This window comes from Taudactylus pleione, unplaced genomic scaffold, assembly GCF_031769625.1.
Source record: "Taudactylus pleione unplaced genomic scaffold, aTauple2 ptg000393l, whole genome shotgun sequence".
Lineage (NCBI taxonomy): Eukaryota > Metazoa > Chordata > Amphibia > Anura > Myobatrachidae > Taudactylus > Taudactylus pleione.
This window is the reverse complement of record NW_028284794.1, coordinates 2,454,781-2,472,467: the sequence shown is the minus strand read 5'-3', so window position 1 is coordinate 2,472,467 and position 17,687 is coordinate 2,454,781. Positions and strand designations below refer to the sequence as shown.

General features: G+C 43.5%; 1 protein-coding gene across 1 annotated transcript in view; it reads right to left on the bottom strand.

Annotated features, from left to right (window-relative positions):
- The window catches only part of LOC148506848 (uncharacterized), an 82,881-nt gene extending 82,515 nt beyond the window's left edge, over window positions 1-366 (bottom strand). The window contains exon 1 of the mRNA XM_088446093.1: window positions 338-366. The gene's annotated coding sequence lies outside the window, so the exon portion shown is untranslated. The remainder of the gene's footprint in view (window positions 1-337) is intronic.
- Between the last annotated feature and the right edge of the window lie 17,321 nt (window positions 367-17,687).

The window sequence follows — 17,687 nt, the reverse complement described above, 5'->3', positions numbered from 1 at the left end:
TTAACATTGGGTTGACATTGATGCTTAATCAAACTCAATTTGCAGAGCTGTTACTATTAACTCTGGTTCCTTTTTAGTGACTTTCTGTAAAAGGAACAATTTGAGCAAAGTTCATCTCTCTTGCACTTGGCTTTATACTTCAAATATCTACATCTGGGCAGGATTCACCATAGATGTGCACTGTCCCCCTGTGTCTTGGATTTGGTTTAGGATCTTGTTTTGGTTTTGGTTCTGGATTTTTTTTTAATAAACAATGCTAAAAAGTTTTTGAACACAGTTAAAATCATGTAATTTTTCCAATCCAAAAATCAGAAAATTCTAATTTAAAATCCAAAATCTGAACCGCAGGAAGATCAGAACCGCGACTCGGATTTATTTGGATCTGTCTGGATTCACGAAATTCAGGTGAGTTTGGATTTGTGGAGAATGGAACCGCGCATCTCTACTCTAAAGTAACTTTCCTTTTCTGAACTAGGGATGACGCCTTGCTAGATAATACAGAGCCACCAATATGGTTTAAATTAGACCTGAATTTATATTGATACTAATTATACTATTAATCATTGCAATATATGTTAGGAACAGGGTTTAAGGAAAAGTCCACACATTTATCTGACTGCCCATGCCATCATATATATATATATATATATATATATATATATATATATATATAAATAGACTACATGAATGCAGATTAATTATTTATTAGAGTAATATATATGAATCAGAAATAACCTCGTACTGAGCTACAAGATACAGCCAAAATACCCACTATATCATATGAGAATTAAAATCCTGCTAAGATACTTATATGATATCGTGTGACAAATATATAGCAATCCTATCCTACTACACAATGATATAAGGAACAGGTTAGGGCACTATTCCTGTGAATAAAAATAACCGGTGTTTACTCTCTACTATCTGTGGGATTTTGGAAACAATTGTATCAGTAGTTGACAGATGATGGTTTAGTGGATACTATGTATATGAATATGTAGAAGAAGTACTCAAAGGATCTCCATAATAAATAAACTGAGGTGTTACTACCAAGAGCTGTTATTTATCCTCATGAATAACACATACAACTCAGTATAATATATTATGCAGTTTATACTGTATATATAAATAAGGACAGCACACTGCCTTGTTTCTTAAACTTTATTTTTTTACCATTTTTTCATTCTTTATCACTCTATGGGGTCTATGTACTAAGCAGTGATAAGTGACAGAGTGAAAAGTGAAAAGTCTGTGATAAGGTACCAGCCAATCAGCTCCAAACTGTAATTTTTCAAACACAGCCTGTGAGATGACAGTTGGGAGCTGATTGGCTGGCACCTTATCACAGACTTTTCACTCTGTCGCTTATCACTGCTTAGTACATAGACCCCTATATCTTTTTAACATTTATTCATTTTATATTTTGCTTTATTTGACCCTATTTATGGACATACTACAATAATATACAAGTAATGATTAGAAGGAAGCAATAAATAGCACTTAGATTGTGATAGCCCAAAACTTTTAAAGTATACCTAATAAAGATTTGATTATTTTATCCTTGTCTGAGGGATTGAATGCACCAAATTCCAAATTGATTCCTTCTTCTTTGCACAAATAAATATTAATTCTAGCCTTCCTAAAACAAAGGAGGAGAGCAGGGCATTAATAACCTGGAACACATTCTTGGGGATATATATGGGGGAATGTTGAAGTATCTAAAAATATTTGGGTTGCATAATCATTTTACACAAGTTTATCCTGCCCATCAAACTAAGGTGTCATTTCTTCCATAGGTGTATTAGATTTAAAATGTGCAGAGAGATTTAGATTTGGGTGGGGTGAGTCCAAACTGAAATCTGAATTGCAGTGTAGAAATAAAGATGTGCAGTATTTGCGGGCTACATGCAAAAGCAGCCAGTATTTACCGTGCATGCAAAATAAAAGTTTGTATTTGCACTCCTTGCAATGCAACAGGGTTTGTCCAGGTCGACAGTTACTTGCTGTAGTCAGAAGCGAGATAGGGCAATACGAATCCACCTGAAGCGGATCCTTGCCAGACTTGAAGATGACGACTACAAGGGCCTCAGACATGGAAGATGGTAGATAGCCTGCCTCTAACAATTGAGAATATGTGTCTATCAAATGTTGTACGAAGAACTTTTAAACCACTTAAATGACTAATTTTTCATTCAAAATTGACGATTTTTTTTTATTAGCAAATTATGTTAATAATAGCAATTTAAATTGAATTCAATATATACTTTTTAACAAAAATGTAAAATCATGTTTAAATAGCTTTTAATTAGATGATGTGATGAAAAAAAAAATACCATTTCGTGAACATTTGTGAAAAAAAGATATAATAATTTATAGTTGAAAAAAAAAACTGCACCTGGGGGAAATGGAGGGAGGGACAGGTATATGTGTGTGTGTGTATGTATATATATATATATATTAGGGATGTGCAGGCTCGGATAGGTTCGAGTTTGCACGTGGAGTTCGGATTTTTCCCTCAAAAAAAACGGAACTCAGAACGAGGCAAAACGTCATCTTACATGGACGAACATCATCATTCCTGGACAAAAGACCAGGAATGATGATGTTCGTCCATGTAAGATGACGTTTTGCCTCGTTCTGAGTTCCGTTTTTTTGGAGGGAAAAATCCGAACTCCACGTGCAAACTCGAACCTATCCGAGCCTGCACATCCCTAATATATATATATATATACATATATACACATACAGGGTGACCGTGGCATATATAAAGTGATATACATATATGTGTGTATATATATATATATATATATACACAAACTCAATTTTATTTTTGTTTATACGTATTGCCTGATCACTGTGGCCAGAAGTGATCGGGAAAATTACATTGAGGGAGAGGTGGAGCTGCTAAAGCTGCTGTCTGCTTCTAATGCAGACACAGCAGAAGCAGAGAAGCCACCCTGAAAGGGAGGGAGGGCCAGAGGTCAGGAAGCAGTGCAACAGTCGCGATTGGATGGAGGTGCCGCTGGCAGGACATAATGCAGCAGCCGCAGTGACTGCTGCTTCCTTTAAACCAGTGCCGGGAGGAAGTAAAGCTGGCTTCCTGATCATTGCAGGCCACAGTGATCGGGAAACAGCAGCAGCCATGGCTATGAGGAGCTGTGGCTGCTGCTTCAATGGAAGTCACAGCTGCACTCTGGGAGGGGGGTACCGCTGGATCACGATCACTGTGGCCAGTCGTGATCGGGACACAAAGGAGAGGGAGTCATGGGAGCAGAGGGACCGGGATATAGGTGGCAGCGGGAAGATTAGCTTCCTGCAACCGCCTAGTGGGGATTTCTGACTGGTAGTCACCATGACGACCATGCGAGTTAAAGATAAGTCTGATGTGGGTGTAACTGTTACGCCCATGCCAGGCAAGTGGTTAAAGGTTTCAAGAGGAATACCATCTACCCTGGGGGGGTTTATTTTTGGGAAAGGATGAGATAGCAAAATCCAACTCCTCTTCAGTAAAAAGGGAGTCCAGAAAGCTTTGCGCCTCTTCTAAAAGTGTTGGTAGATCCACCCCATCCAAATAGGTGCATAATTCCCCCTGTGAATATGTTATGTGGGAGGTATAAAGCTGATTAAAAAAACACCTCAAAAATACTAGCAATCAGCTTCCCATTATGGTGGATATTACCAAACGAGTCAGTAATAGCAGGAATTGTCCTGTCAGCTAGTTTATCATAGGCCAAACACACCAGATAACTACCAGTCACATCCACCTGAGAGTTCAGGGCAGGCCTAGAGAATAGGAGTCTACGCTTCGACTTATCAAATAAATAGTTGGGGAATCAGGAGTGAGGGAAAAAAAGCAGCAGCCTGTTTAACTACCTCATTATTGAAAGGAGGGGAATATAAACAGCAAGGATTATAAGAGGCCGGGCATTAATAAGTACGGACATAAAGACATACCTCCCGGATGGATCAGTCTGGACTGACTCTAATTTAAAATTGAGGTGTTTATTAACCAGTACAGTAACTCCTTGGGAAGTATGAGTCGAGTGGTAGGCCCAACCCTCCCATCGCTTTTTTAGAGCAAGGACTCCCATAAAGACAAGTCTTCAATAAAATCAACTATATCAGCTTTATATTTGTGAACCTGTGATAAGACCACAGCACGTTTTACCTTGTCACCCATGGCGCGGACATTCCAGGCAAGCAAGTGCAAACCCCTAACAACAGAATTATTTACAGGCATAACAGAAAGTCAGGGGAAAAACCTGGATGGAGGGGGCCAAGGATTGCAATGTGATTTTAATATATATATATGTTCATGGTTTCTAGTCAGTTATATAGTTTATTTTCCTGGGGTCTCTTGTATGTGGGTTCATTTGTCTGCAGGACTTTTATATTGGAGAGACTCTGCTACGTATAGCCTTTTGTGTAAAGGTGTGAGTGCGATGGTAATAGTTCTTTTTTTAGATTTTTGTTTGGGGTATAGGTATGCCACAGTTGGGTTAGGTATACAGGGCGGGTTGGGTTTCGGTTATTTTCGGTTATTTTCAACAATATGCAGTGTGCAGTGTGCTTGGCAGTCCCTCTCCTAAAATGGGCTAAAGTTGACAAATTACATGACCACTTGTACAGTATGAATCTAAATTCGAAGTGCATACGGACAATATCTGTTGACCTATGTGCATAGCAGTGCTAAATTGTACGCAACAGGACATAGATGGTTGGCTGCACTAGCTATATATGATTTTAACATTAAATATCGACCAGGAGTGAATAATGTGGATGCAGACAGGTTGTCCAGGATGCCCAATCAGATAGCCGGGATTGAAGAAGAAGAGTGTGTAGAAGTTCCAGCTTCATCAGTAAAAGGACTGTGCCATTTTTTCCAGAGAAACAATCAGGAAGAGTGGGAAGCCATAAGTGCCTTAGGAGCTTCTGGTGAAGCATGACCTGCCAGCTATTGCCATTTAGGACAATTAGCCATGAAGGGCTTACCCAAAATCACACTTGAACAGATAAGGCATGAGCTAAGAATAGACTCTGACATTGATCCAATATTTGAAATAATAAGAAAATAACCAAAAAAAATGAAATCTTGCTAAATGTTCAGATGTAACTAAATTTCTAGTTCAACAACAAATGTGTTTGATCGTGAGATAAAGCTTTTTATATCGAAAGACCCGGAAAATAGGAGGGAAGTGGCGGTATCAGTTAATATTGCTTAAGATATTCAAACCAATAGTTATACTTGCTTTTCATGATCAACATGGACATTTAGGAGTCGAGAAAACCCTTGGACTAATTGCAGATATATTCTTCTGCCCATTTATGGAAGAAGAGGTAGAGAAACACTGCAAAATTTTGGAAATTGCATACTTTTAAATACACTTCCTTAGAACAACATGCACAAAGAAATGAGCACAAGGGTATAAAGTTAGGCGCTAATAAATACTAAGCATAAAAAGAAATAAATGGTATACATTCCTTGAAAAGTTGAAGTTTCATTTGCAGGATTTCTAATCTCTTTAGAGTGTGTCCAGAGAGTTGAAATATACATGTTGTTTTCTCATTCAGTATGGATGAATATACAAAAGAAAAACATAACCAAAATGTCACACACTAAAAAGTACATTAATGAAATGGGAAGAGGGGTGTTTGGGCAAAAAAACACCACTACAGTATATTGAAGAAAGTGCGTACCCCACTCACAGAAAAGAGTGATTAATTGCTCCCGTAAAGGTTTCTTTTAAAAGTCCAGAATCACCCCATATAATGTGTAGGGAATTCCAACGTGAAAAGTGCATACCAAGACTCACATGAGTGATGCTTTAACGAAGTACATAAAGGTATCTTTAAAATAGTCCCGCTGCCAGCGCCACCCGCCCTCCCCACGTGGTAATGGCCGCCGCGGCACTGAAGGGGTTAACCCCTTCAGTGCCGCGGCGGCCATTACCACGTGGGGAGGGTGGGAGGCGCTGGCAGTGGGACTGGGACCCGGCCACACTCCCTCCCCCCTATTCATGTGGACCACCAGGGGCCATGTCCCACGATTTGGCTCCTGGTTCCGCTGTCCTTTGGGTTTATCTGGAGTGTCTAGGGGGTTCAGATTCCTCCTAACGAGACAGTCCATCCGCGTTGCTGTGAGCCTTGCCTTGCTTATGGATAATATGAAAGTCATAGATTTGAAGTGCAAGGCTCCACCACAACAGTCTGCCATTTTCCCACGTGGTGTGTTGCAGCCACTTTAAAGGATTGTGATCAGTCACCACAGTGAAATGTCGGCCATACAAATAGGGCTGGAGCTTCTTCACAGCCCAAACAATGGCCAAACACTCCTTCTCAATTGTGGCATACCCCACCTCTCGCTGTAGCAGTTTTCAGCTCAAATAGGCCACAGGGTGCTCCTGCCCATCTGGCCCTTCCTGACTCAGTACTGCTCCCAGTCCGTACTGAACGAGCGCCCACTCTGAATCAGGGCGTGTTTTTTTTTTTTTTTGCGAACCGGCCTTTTGGACGCTCGCATAGCTGTGGGTTACCACAGCGTCTGTAGTACCCTGCGATTCCTAAGAAGGCCAGAACCTGTCTCTGGGTTGTGGGACGGGGCCAGTCTCGGATTGCCTCTACCTTCGCGGGTTCGGGCTTTACCTTCCCTCCCCCCACAAGGTGGGCCAGATACTGTACCTCCATCATCCCCATTTGGCACTTGTCTGCCCTGATGGTCAGACCTGCCCACCGTATCCTTACTAACACCAGCCCAGATCTTCCCAAGTTCTGCTGAAGATGGCGATGTCATCCAAGTAGGCCTGAGCAAAGTCTCTGTAACCCTTCAGCATGTCATCGACAACGCTCTGGAAGATGGCTGGTGCATTCTTCATCCCAAATGGCATGGTCTTGAATTCGAACAAGCCAAATGAGGTGATTAATGCGGATCACTCTTGAGCCTCGGGGGTCATGGGTATCTGCCAATACTCCTTGCTCAAGTCAAAGGTGGAAATATTCTTTGCTCCCACCAACTCATCTAGCAAATCATCAATGCGGGGTAAGGGATAGGCATCAGATTTGATTATCTCATTCAACCGGCGGTAATCTACACAAAACCGCGTCGTACGGTCCATCTTGGGAACCAATACAATGGAGGCAGCCCAGGGACTGTTGGAGTGCGTGATTACGCTTAGTGCTAACATCTGCACCTCATTGTAGATACTCATCTGCGCCTCTAGTGAGACCCGATACATGGGTTGCCGAATCGGCCTATGCTCCCCGGTGTCTATGTGGTGCACACGCAAGGAAGTCAGGCCAGGCTTTCAGCTGAACTGGGCCTCAAAGGACCGCAGAATGGACTTAAGCTGCTCCCTTTGGAGGTTCCAAGTTCCTCGCTCCAGCTTACTTCCTTTACACCACCCTCACCTTTGGCATCTGCGAGGAGGTTAGGGATTGGGTCAATCCCTGGACCCTCCATCGGTAAGCAGCATACAGCAGCTACCGACTCCACACGCTCGTGGTATGCCTTTAACATATTTATATGGTAGGTACGCTGCCTCCTACCATCGCTGTCAAAGGACACCACATAGGTAATGTCACTTAGGCATCTTGAGATTGTGTACGGTCCCGCCCAGGCAGCCTGGAGCTTGTTTTGGCATGTGGGCACCAAAACAAGCACCTTCTGCCCAACTTCAAAGACCCTGGCGTGGGCGTCCTGGCCATACCAAGTTTTCTGCTTGGTCTGTGCCTGCGCAAGATTTGCTTGCGCCAGCCGCAAGAGATTCTCTAACCAATCTCTGAGCTTCAACACATACTCCACCACAGACGTATCCTGGTGAGTCAGCTCCCCTTCCCAAGACTCAAGGAACAGGTCGAGAGGCCCACAGACTCGGCGGCCATATAGTAACTCAAAGGGCGAGAAACCAGTGGATTCCTGCTACACCTCCCGAAACGCAAACAGGAGTTGCGGCAGGTATCGTTCCCAGTCTCCCCCCTCCAAAGTCACAAATGCCCATAGCATCTGCTTCAGAGTGCCATTGAACCTCTCGCATAGTCCGTTCGTCTGGGGGTGATAGGGGGCGGTACGGAGTTGTCGCACTCTGCACTTGGCCCAGAGACACTGTACCAGTTCGCTCATGAACAGTGTCCCTTGATCAGTTAGGATCTCGCTGGGGAACCCTACTCTGCTGAATACATCTAGCAGCGCATCCGCTACCTTTTCTGCAGTGATGGTGGACAGAGCTACAGCCTCTGGATACCGGGTGGCATAATCCACAATGGTGAGGATGTATCTCTTCCCCAATCTAATGGGCACAGGTAGTGGACCCACTATGTCCACAGCCACTCATTGGAAAGGTTCCCCGACCTAAGGGGAGCCCGAGCACTGGGGCGGCCAAGCCGCTGGCACACATCACAGGACTTGCAGAAGACCCAGACGTCATCTGACATTCCAGGCCAGAAAAAGTTCTGTGTCAGGCGCTTCAGTGTTCGGTCCCTCCCCTGGTGTCTTGCCAAAGGGATTTCGTGTGCCACTGACATCAGTGGCGCTCGAAAGCTCCTGGGTACCACCAGTTGAACTTGCTCACTATCCAGCCTATCCCCTTCTTCCTTTCCTACCTGGTACAGTAACCCTTTCTACCACATCACACTCCCTGTCCCCATCCCGGCAAGGCTGCGGACAGCTTGGTGCCTCAGGCCTACCAGGGACGGGTCAGAGAGCTGAGCCTCCCTAAACTCCTGTCTGCGGCCCTCACCTACTCCTAAGTTGGGACACTCTGCAGGGGGGTCTAGGTTGGGATTACTAGGGTCAGTCTGGTCAGTGTCAGTGTGGTCACTCATACTCACTGCCGGAGTTGGCAAACCATGTGGGACAGGAGCAGCATCGGGCACCTCCACAGGGCCCAACGAGCCGGAATGAACATCTTCTGCATTGCTAGGGGATGTTGGCATACCAGAGGCAACTGGCATGCTGGGTAGATGCATGGATCTAGCAACTGTGGTCTTTTCCTCTTGACTGGTTGGTGCTGTGGTTGGTGGTTGTCTGGACACTGTGGTCTTTTCCTCTGGGCTGGGCTGTGTAGGGAGTAATGTGGACTGTAGTCAGGTCGCTTGACTCCTGGTGATGGCGCTAGCAAAGGCAGTAATGATTCCATCACCCAGATCATTTTCCAGGACTACATCAGTGGGGAGGCCATCCATAATGGCAACTTCTCGAAGCTCTTGGCCAGCTCCCCAGTCCAGATAGACTCTCGCCATTGGTACCTATCGCTCCAGTCCATCTGCCACTGTCACCTTGGCAGTTTGATCCTGTAAGACTGCAGCAGGGTCGATAAGATGGGGGCTCACCACTGTGATTGAGGCCCCCGAGTCTCTCAGGCCTTCCCCTTGCAGGGTCCCCACGTGCTGCCACATATTTTGTGGTGGCCTCTTGGTCATGCAGGTGACTCTCTCCGTAGAGTCTGCCTGCTGCTCGCCACACTCCATTTGACTGATAGGAGTAGGGTCAGTCTCTTTGGGCTTACCTCCCCTGGTTCGGCAAGCAAGCCGGGCTCCAGCACTCGGATTGGTGGCACGAGTCTGGGGTTTCTGGGGTGTGGGACAGTTCATCCTTAGATGGCCGATTTTCCCACAGCCATAACATTTCTTGTCCAGTCGGGGCCCCGGTGGTCTCTGGTGCATTGCGGGAACATGACGGGGCGGGTGCTGGGCAAGAGCACCCGGGTTGAGGGATGCTTGCTTTGGGGGATGATGAGCAGAAGAGAGTTGCCCCCCTGTTGGTACAGTCTTTTGGGGTTGGCTGCTGGTCGGGCGCTTCTGCCCGTGTGGCAGAATTGCCACATACTTGCCTGCTAGTTGGGCCACCATCTTCAGGCTGGGTGGTTCCCGGTCTAGCACCCACTCCTTCACGTCTGGGGAGCACCGACGGTAGAACTGCTCTAGGCACAGCAGATCGACCAGTGCATCCCAGGTAGTGGCACCAAATCCCTCCACCCATTTCACCACGTACTGCCTCAGCTGGGTGGCGAACTGCTCATGGGTGCTGCTGGGGTTCTTGGGCAAGTCCCAGAATTTTTTCCTGTAGGACTCAGGAGTGATAAAGTATCTCTGTAGGAGGGCCCTTACGACTTCGTCATAGTCACCGCAATCCTCGGTGGCCACTCCTCGATAGGCCTCCAGGGCCTCTCCATGCAGGGTGGGGACTAAATGTCGGACCCACTCCTTCTTGGGTAAATCGTGTAGTTTGCAAGTCCTTTCAAAAACTTGTAAATGTCCATCAATGTCCCCTTCACAAGCTGCAAACTTGGCAAACTCGATACGCCCTGGTCTGGCCGCAGCAGCAGGCAACAGTTCTCGGGGCACCACGGCCGGTGGTGCCCCCTCTCCATGCCACACCCGAATGATGAGCATGCGCTCCTGTTCTGTCGCCCTTTCTCCCAACTCTCCGCTAGGGTATCCCTTCCACCTGCCCGGGGACATTGGGATTCCTGCCCTGCTGGGGAATGTTGGGAAGTGTAACTGCTGTGGGAGGGGGCGGGGCTGGTCGCTCTCACTGGGTACTGAGGATCTTCCTCCTGGGGGTTTCCGCCATCAGTGCCTTCCACCTCCATCTGGTTCGACTCCTCCCAGTTCTTGAGCGCCTCCCGCATGTCAGTTAAGGTTGCTTTGTAAGGGAGTTGAATGCCCTTTTCCTGGCACACCATCTCGAGATCATCCATGGATGCTCCACCATGTCCAGCCATCCTGTGCGTTCTCCTGAACTGCAGTTACTCCTATCCTGAGTAAGTTGGCTTCTCTCGTCAGGTGACCGAAAAGCCGTCTGGGGTTATCCCACCGCTATGCCACCAGATGTGACCAGATGCCTTTCGTCTAGGCCGGCCCTGGTCACGGGTTAGCGCTTTTGGACTCCCACTCACCGTCAGTGACCGCCTGTCACTGACTCCGCCCACTGTGCCATTGGCATTTAACCAAGCTGCCACCACCAAGCTCCTTTCAGCGGTGCCTGGAACTGCTTCCGCTGTGTATGCTGGACGCACTGCGGCCACACCTCCTGGTTGGTGTTAGCTGGTTTCTCCCTGGCCCCTCACAATGTACCAAGCTCTGCACAGTAGCTGACCGAGGGCTTGAGCTTGGATACACTTGGCCTCACTCCAGAACAGCCGGAGAACGTAATAGCGTTTGGCGCAATTCTGTTAGGCACAGGATGCAGATGCGTAGAGGCAAAAGGTGTTTATTGCTCAATAGTCTTCAAAAAGACTCCTCGTTCTGGGTGAAGGGATTTACAGCATACAGTTGATACAAACAGCAGACATCCACCAAGGATCCACAAGGAATATATACATTTCAGAGCCTACAAGCCCTTTTTTTATGTTCCCTCAGGGCACAGTGTCACAGGGGGTAAGTCCGCCCTGTGGTCCCTAACCAATCAATTTAAGTGCATGAGCTGTGCGTGTGCTAGCCACATGCACATTTAACATGTGGGGATCTCCATCTTACCTTGAGTAAGTCGGGGTACGTCATCTATGTATTTTAAAGATACCTTTATGTACTTCGTTAAAGCATCACTCATGTGAGTCTTGGTATGCACTTTTCACGTTGGAATTCCCTACACATTATATGGGGTGATTCTGGACTTTTAAAAGAAACCTTTACGGGAGCAAATAATCACTCTTTTCTGTGAGTGGGGTACGCAATTTCTTCAATATACTGTAGTGGTGTTTTTTTGCCCAAACACCCCTCTTCCCATTTCATTAATGTACTTTTTAGTGTGTGACATTTTGGTTATGTTTTTCTTTTGTATATTCATCCATACTGAATGAGAAAACAACATGTATATTTCAACTCTCTGGACACACTCTAAAGAGATTAGAAATCCTGCAAATGAAACTTCAACTTTTCAAGGAATGTATACCATTTATTTCTTTTTATGCTTAGTATTTATTAGCGCCTAACTTTATACCCTTGTGCTCATTTCTTTGTGCATGTTATGTTTTTGAGGAGTGGGTGATATCCTTAGGAGCTCAGGGGAATATTTTCGGGCTGCTTGTGCGCAGTAAGGTTGTGACACGACTAATTCTTCTATTTGAACTTCCTTAGCATAGTGTACCTCTGATAAATATCACAAGCTGTGGGCCTCTAGACCTAATTTTTGTACTTTTTGTCATTAGAAGGTCCTTCTGGGAAGGAGTATAACATAATGGTCATCACAGACCATTTCACAAGGTACTGTATGCCCAAGCATATGTCACTCGAGACCAGAAAGCTGTCACCGTAGCTCAAACTCTCTGGGATGAATTTTTTGTGCGTTACGGCTTACCAGCGCGCTTGCATACAGATCAATGGAGAGATTTTGAAAGTTGGTTGATAAAGGAACTCTGTACATACTGTGGGATTTCAAAATCTCATATTGCACCTTATTACCCCCAAAGGGATCCACAACCAGAACACTTCAAAAGAACATTACTCAATATGATAGGCACTCTTCATCCACGCTGTAAGCAACAAAGTACCTAGGACAGTTGGTACATGCCTATAATTGTACAAAAAATGAATCTACTGGGTATACACCTTACTTTCTTATGTTCTGAAGTGAAGCAAGGCTCCCTATTGATGGGTACATCAGTAAAAGTTCTCTCTTTTCAGTCTCACACCAAATATGTTGCCCATTTAAGAAACAAACTTAATGAAGCTTATCAGAGGCTACCAGAGGCTGGCGAGAAAGAAGTGCTGCACATATTCTACTGAGGTGCAGATTTCTGGTGATGCCTTTTAGCATATTACTGCTGGAGAAGTGAAGAAAGTAGCTTCCGGAGGTTGACCCAGCCACTGGGACTTGTTGTGATGTAGCAGGAGACAGGACTGAGGGAAGTGATTTGGAGAAATCCAGAAGAGTGACAGCGCTGAAACAGATCCTTTTAATACAGGCAAGTCAGGGTTTAGACAAAAGTACCCTAAAGATACTACAGAAGAACTCAGTATCAGGCTCCCTAATACACGAGCCACCATCAGTCTATTGCAAACAGCAGAATCTATTGCAAACAGTAAACACACAATCTACTGCAGGATTGATACATTTACAGCCCATTTACCCAAGCTTGATGAACTTTGTATACATTATTCGCATAAGCTATAAAGACTCCATTCTACAATTAGGATCAGCCTATTATTAAGGAGCTATAATCAACTCCAGCTTCTTCGGCAGTAATGGGCTAAAAGGCATCACAGGAAACCCGCACCTTAGTCAGAAAGTCTGCAGCACTTCTTTCTCGCCAGCTTCCTCTCTTCCTTGCTCCCAGGTAAGTAACCTCTGTCCAACTGCTGCTGCCTAACTGTCACCTCTAAGTGTTCTCATCAGCAGAGCAGGGGGCATTTTCTTCCAGCATCTTCCCTGGCACAAGGGTTTATTGTGATCCCCGTTTCATAGTCCAAGGCATAAACATATATTTATATATACTACATATACAGCTATTACATTACTCCTAAATAACAGCACTTAATCTATAACTGTGTTTACCCTTACAATTATTACAAATTATTATTATTATTATTATTATTATTATTATTATTATGCTAGGAATAATAATGTGTGTTGTTTATCTGCTAGTACTCAGCTAAAATTACAAGTTGATACACGCTTCATAGCAGCTTCCACACCCTGGATAAGTGAGTCAATAATTATTTTATTCATTTCTGAAATTATTTTACTGATTTCTTCCTGTTTGGGAAACTAGTTATAAGAATTAAAGATTAAGAAAGGGATTCAATTAGTCAAAATAATGCAATTACTTTTGGCGCATCATTTGCGGTCTAATTTCACTTATCGCGTCTATGTCCGCTCCCATTTTTCACACAATCCAATTGCAATAGTTGAAATAATTCGGGCAAAATTTCTTCCTGGTTTTACCCACGATAAGTATAGGTCAGAATGGGGAAAGCTGCCTGTACCCCAAAAAAGGCAGAGTGATATAGGATAACAGTATGCAAGTGTATTTGTGACCCTAATAAAAGTAATTGGGGTTCTTAAATTGTGTCAAATGGCTGTTATATGCATGTTTCTAAATCAGACAAATCATGATAGAAAGCAAGTAGTTTTTTTTTTGCAAAATAAATATTCTTTTTAAATTTGGGGTGCACAAAAATGCCTGTAAGTACTGTATACATTTGGGTAATTTAAAGACACTTTTAAAAATCTTCAAAATATGCCTCAAAAAAAAACCCTGTCCCACTCATATAGCACCCCCATATGCCTGTCCGACACCATTTTCCATCACATTTTCACCACAAAAATGATGTAATTATTGGCCAAATTAAGCTAATTAAAATGTATTTTTGCCAAATTAGTCATTAAGGAGGGTGTCCCAGTGGTTATAAACCTAGTCCCAACTTTTTTACCTTGAAATAGGGATTGTCCCCAAGTTTTTACCTGCTCAACTAGTTGACAAAAATTGTATATCAGAATTCGCACCAGCGAAAACCAGGGCTATTAGGATTGTGAGATAAGCGGCTAATTGAATATCCCATATATATTAAAAAAAGGACAGTACTGATCATTATCATCATAATTAAGAATTGTTTGTTTCCAGAAGTATTTCTTACCTTGGAAGAAATAAAACAGCAAAATAGAGAGCCGCATGTCTCCTTGTAGACAGTGGTAGACAGACCGTACATAAAGAGAGTGGTAAAAATGATTATTTACAGGAAACTCTTTCAATGTTTGATATAAAAATGTTTTAACTTATTTCAACAATGAGGAAGTAGGAGGGGATTAACACATAAGTATCAGGGAGAAAGAGAAGTAACAACAAATAGTTGATGAGATTAATGATGATAAAAATAGTTTCTTGGCAGAACATTAGATGGGAGTGTGAAAAAATTATATTCAAGTATATTAGAAGGAAAGATATAATAAATATATGAATAAAATAATGCACAATAATATCTCAGGCTAGACAATATACCACAGCCTATTCAACAATTAGTTATATTGTATAATGATTCTCATTCATTTAATGGTGCTTTTACAGAATAACATTCACCTGACATCATATCCCAGGTTGATAAAATAGGTAATAGATACAGGCAGACAGCTACTGTCACTTTCTGGGTCTGTGAGAAGTGGAGTGGAGAGGCAGAAAGTTGTATGAAAGATATATAAAGATATAAAGTGACTAATTGTGATTTTTTTTTTGTTTTTATTTAGAAAATTGACTTGTTTCTTTTTCTGTTATTTGTCTTATTGAGTTGTGTTTTCCTTAAAGTCTTTTTTTTAAGTATTGTGTGTGATTTTTTTGTGTGTGACTATAGTGTGATTGTGCCTTTTTTATTTTTTGTGTATTTCTGTTAAAGTCATGTCTGGTGAGAGACATACTAATACTCCATAACACAATTGGATTATATTCCTGTCAATCAATTGTTGCCTATCAAAATGAATTCATTTACCTGCTGTTTCAGCAAACACACCTGTCTGAGGCTAGTCATTTCTTTCCGTAGGTTTGCTGCCGGTTTTATGGTGGTTTTTAAAACCCCTACATGATAAATCCAGGGATTCTATGTTATTCTTACCATGGTCAAAAACATTGATGGTGCTTTAATAAATTCTGTTCTATTTGATTCTAAAGAGTGTTTAGTGTTTTGACGGCGGTTTTGGCCTTAGTAAATCTGCGGATAGCAAAAACGTCATCAAATCCGCTACTTAGTAAGTTTTGCCCATAGTGTCAAAATTGGGCTACGCAGCAGAAGTACTTTGATAAATAGGACCCATTAAATTATGTTTTGGAACCAGATGACCACAAAGGGAAAAAAACATTGGCCTGAGATTTATGTGATTAAAGCAGAATTATTTTTGAGAGTGGATTGGAGCTTTTAAAAATATAGGAATCTAGTATTATCATATTTTCCAAGAAAACGTGCATTAATTAAGGTCCACAATAAGGTATAATATATTTATGAGAAATAACAAAAATATATCCCGAAAATATATATACTCGACTGTTTTGCTTTGTTGTCATATTCTGTGACATAGAGCAGCCATTCATCATCCTTAGGCCTCTTTGCTGTACTAGGGAGTTTGATTTTTGATTTATCGAGGCATTTAGTTAGGGTGAAATGTGCATATCCTCTCTCTTTTAGTCTCTCTGTGATCTCTGGGCCTAATTCAGACCCGCTCGCGAGCGTAGGACGCTCGCATGCGGGACGATGGTGCCCTAATGCGCATGCGCACGACGGAGGGAGCTCCGTCGTGCGCATGCGCGAGACCCACATAGCAACAGCCAAGCTGTCGCTCCGGGTCTCGCACCAAAGGGGGCGTGCTGTTGATGGTGACTGACAGCACGCCCCCTTTGGTGGATGTGACGGGGGCGTGGCTGCCAGACGGAGGCATTCCCATGGGAACGCCTACCGTCTTGGGCCGGCCCCACTGACATCACTAGTGATGTCAGTGGGAGTGATTTTGGCTCTGATAGAGCCAAAATCACTCCAGGGCTTGCGGCCATGAGACCCTACCGCAGGGTCTCATCGCAAGCCCGATGGTCGCGATGGTCTTGACCATTGCGACCATCATCATGGATGCTCACTATAGCTGTGGGTGGTAACCCACAGCTATGCGAGCGTCCATGAGGCCGCTCCAAAATGAGGTAGGAGGGCCCTGATTCAGAGCGAGCGCTCTGGTCAGAGCGTCCGGCTCTGAATCAGGCCCTCTGTCAGTTGTTTGTTCATGTTGTTTGAATCCGAATCGTACTTAGTACTCTGAGGTATTGGGAGATGGGTAGGCTTTCCTTGAGCGCTGATGGATGGTGGCTAGAGGACATCAGGAAAAGGTTCCTGTATGTAGGTTTTCTAAATAGGGCGGCACCCAGCTTGTCGCTATCACAAAATATATGGATATGTCGAGGAAGTTGACACTGTTCCTGTCACTGTAGTATGTGAATTTCGGAGGATGTTCAAGTTAGTTCAGCTGGTTGACCATGTCGGTGAATGTGTTATCTGTTCCCTTCCAGAGTCAGAAGATATCATCGATGAATCTGATAAATAATACTAAGTGCTCACTGTATTTAGGTAGTATCCAGGTTTGTTCATACTCCACCATATAGAGGCTTGATACCACCAGCCCTTATTATCTATATTAAATATTGTGTAATTGCCTTTATAATTATACCGTATAGTGCACCGCACATTCCATGAACCTTTTGCGCTAATACAGCTCTGTACCTAATGGACTAACATAAGGAATGGACTATACTACCTTGCTGCGCCATGTTTGTGTCACACCAATATTGACCAAATGAAGTGATATACTCTTTTTTAAGCTCTGAAACAGAAACATTATTCTGTTTATATTGTACTACAAGGGCCTGCCAGACTATTATGCCTAAACTGTCTGTATTTACCCACATTATAGTTAAACATTATTGATGTTATGAATATTGGTGCCCTGAAAAAGGTTCAGCAGAACCGAAACATAGGCAAATTAATTTGGTATGCATATGCTTAAGAAAGCTGATTAATATTGCTACTTGAACAAAATCTGGAGCGTCCCTTCTTTTCATTATATAATGATATAACAACTAAAGATGGGACACTATAGAGGTCTCCCTGGAAAGCACCCCAGTGATGAACGCACACATATATGAGAGTGCCGGACCCCTGATATATATATATAAATATATATATATATATATTTATATATATATATATATATATATATGTACATATAC